Here is a 3,029-nt window from a genome sequence, read left to right on the forward strand (position 1 = left end):
AAGCCATGCCGGTAGATGTACCGAAGTTCAATCTTTCCATACTCTCTAGTGATGTTGAAGTTTATGGAATTTTGCCAGACTCTTACAAGTTGCAACCGCATGAGCTAGTCATTGCCCACTGGTGGGTATTGATTAACTGTCCAGAAGTTGAATATTGGAAAGACATCCATCTATATTGTCCAGACATTCATGGTGATCTCGAGTACCACAACAGGGAGTTCGCAAACTATTTTGGCGGCTGGGTACGTAATTCAATATTTCTGTACGTATTTATGTTTATTGCATAATTATCCATATTTACAATGTTGAATGGTTGGTTGCAGATGAACCATATTCAATTTGATGGTCACCCAAATTGGTCGCACGAACTAAGACTTCTAGCGATGAAGCCGATAATGTCAAGAGTTTATCCGATGTGCAAGGTGAATAGCGTGCAATTTATATGTGAACAGAGAGACAGCAGATGGAGAACATAGAATTCTGGGGTGATGGTGCATGGTGGGCGGAATGGAGTTGACTATTACGGTGTTCTCCATTCAGTGGTGGAACTCGTTTACGGTGAAGGCATGACAATGCACCTCTTCAAGTGTAGATGGTTTGATACTAGCCCGCAGAGCATGAAGACCGATCAGTACGGAATATTATCGGTGAACACTGCTACAAGTTCTTACGAAGATGACCCGTTCGTTTTTCCCACATCGGTAAAACAAGTGTTTTATCTTGATGACCTTGCTAAGGGTGACGCGTGGAAAGTAGTCAACCTTGTGCACCCTCGAAACATTTACCGGGCGGCTACACTTGGAGAGGCCGAAGACCAGGAAGAAGATGTTGCGTATCAAGAGCCCAACGCAATAGGTATTCTTAACTCCTCTACCGTTCGCCTTAATAATTTTAAAGTGGGTCGTTCGGTGCGAATTCGTGATGAAGAGCCAAGGCTTATTGATGTTGATCCAAATCAAGAAACAGACGAAGACTCTGGCGATGAGGAAATGCATAGATTACCAGAAATTAATTCTGACACCGAAGAAGACTCATTGGATGATTCCGATTACGAGCCTTAGTTTTAATTTAGAGGACGTAATACATTAATTTGTAATAAAAAAGATTGTATTACCTTAATTTATAGTTTACATATGTTGAATTCATATTTCTGTTATTTTATATGAATTTTGGTGATATATGAACAGGAAATTAGTATGGTTTAAACCTTCAGTTTTAGGGTTTGTATTTTATTACTTAAGCCGACGAAATACGCATTAATTCGTCGGGCCAAACCATCTTAACCGACGAATTATATTATAAGTCGTCGGTTAAAACCATATTAACCGACAAATTATATTATAAGTCGTCGGCTTAAACTATCTTAGCCGACGAACTATATTAGAAGTCGTCGGCTAAACCCATCTTAGCCGACGAAGTCAATTAGAAGTCGTCGGCTAAAACCATCTTAGCCAACGAAGTATATTAGAAGTCGTCGGCTAAAACCATCTTAGCCGACGAATACCCTACTATTTCGTCGGCTTTATTAATTTTTTATTTTTTATTACATACTATAGCTGACGAATGTATTCGTCGGCTAAACCCTAAACTTTTTCTGTTACATACTGTAGCCCTGCCCTATCTTCGGTGGTTATTTTGCGTAAAATTTTTATACGACTTGTTGCGTCTCATCGATTTGAAAATATTTTCAGTTGAAAGTCCAGCCAAAATACGAAATTTAGACGGTCCAACGACCTTTTTCGTGCATTTAGGGGTTTGACTTACGGGATTGACCGTCCGGATCGAGCACTTCACCTTGTCGGATCAAGTTGCATTTTTTCCCATACATGTATTTTATCATGATTGTCAGATCTGACCGTCGGATTTCTGTTTCTCAAGTTTGATCATCATAACCACAACATGCCTACTAATGTTGTATAACTTATTTACCAAGTGTTAAGTAAATGTTCCGTTTCAAAAACAAACTATACGTAAAACCTTCAAACGCAAAAAAGTCGTGAAATAAGATATAACCAGAATGGCGAAATACGTCCACGGTTAAAAAATCACAATATTCCGGTAAAGTTTTGGTGCCGATAGTTGCGGTCAATGGAATTTTTCATTCTTTCTCCCTATGAGTAGCCGTATCTTCGGTGGTTATTTTGCGTAAAATTTTTATACGACTTGTTGCGTCTCATCGGTGTGAAACTATTTTCAGTTGAAGGTCCGGCCAAAATACGTAATTTACACAGTCCAATGACATTTTCCGTGCGTTTAGGGGTTTGACTTAATGGATTGACCGTCCGGATCGAGCCCTTGACCTTGTCGGATCAAGTTCAAGTGTTTTCCCATACATGTATTTTATCATGATGGTCAGATCTGACGGTCGGATTTTCGTTTCTCAAATTTGATCATCACAATCACAATCACAGTTTGACGAATGTATAAAAAGTACTATAGCTGACGAATTTCAAAGGTTTAGCCGACGAATTTCATAGGTTTAGCCGACGAATTTCAAAGGTTTAGCTGACGAATTTTATCTTAGCCGACGAGATGATTATTTTAGCCGACGAAATTATTATCTTTAGCCGACGAAATAATAATTTCGTCGGCTAAAGTTTCGGGTATAAGCCAGCGCTCGACTGGTTGAAAGCCCTAGCTTCCGCCTCCTCTCCCTCTCCGAATTTCCCCTCCTCCGCCTCCGCTCCCTCTCTCGGTCGCCGCCCTCTCCCTCTCCCTCTCCCGGTCGCCGCCCTCTCCCTCTCCCTCTCCCGGTCTCCGCCTCCTCTCCCTCTCCCTCTCCCGGTCTTCGCCTCCGCTCCCTCTCCCTCTCCGGCCGGCCTCTTCCTCCTGCTCCGTCCGGCGATTAAGTCTTCATGCTCCTGCCGGCCTCCTCCTCCTCCGGCCTGCTCCGGCCGGCCGGCCTCCTCTTCCTCGAGTTCATTTCTGAGCTTTAGTTTTATTTTGTGTTTCCTTTTATTTTCCGGTCAATTGCAATGTTGTGGTGTTGTTAGGAAGTGTATATTTGTATTGAGGAAGTGTATATTTTT

Source organism: Fragaria vesca, linkage group LG4, assembly GCF_000184155.1.
Source record: "Fragaria vesca subsp. vesca linkage group LG4, FraVesHawaii_1.0, whole genome shotgun sequence".
NCBI classification, from domain to species: domain Eukaryota; kingdom Viridiplantae; phylum Streptophyta; class Magnoliopsida; order Rosales; family Rosaceae; genus Fragaria; species Fragaria vesca.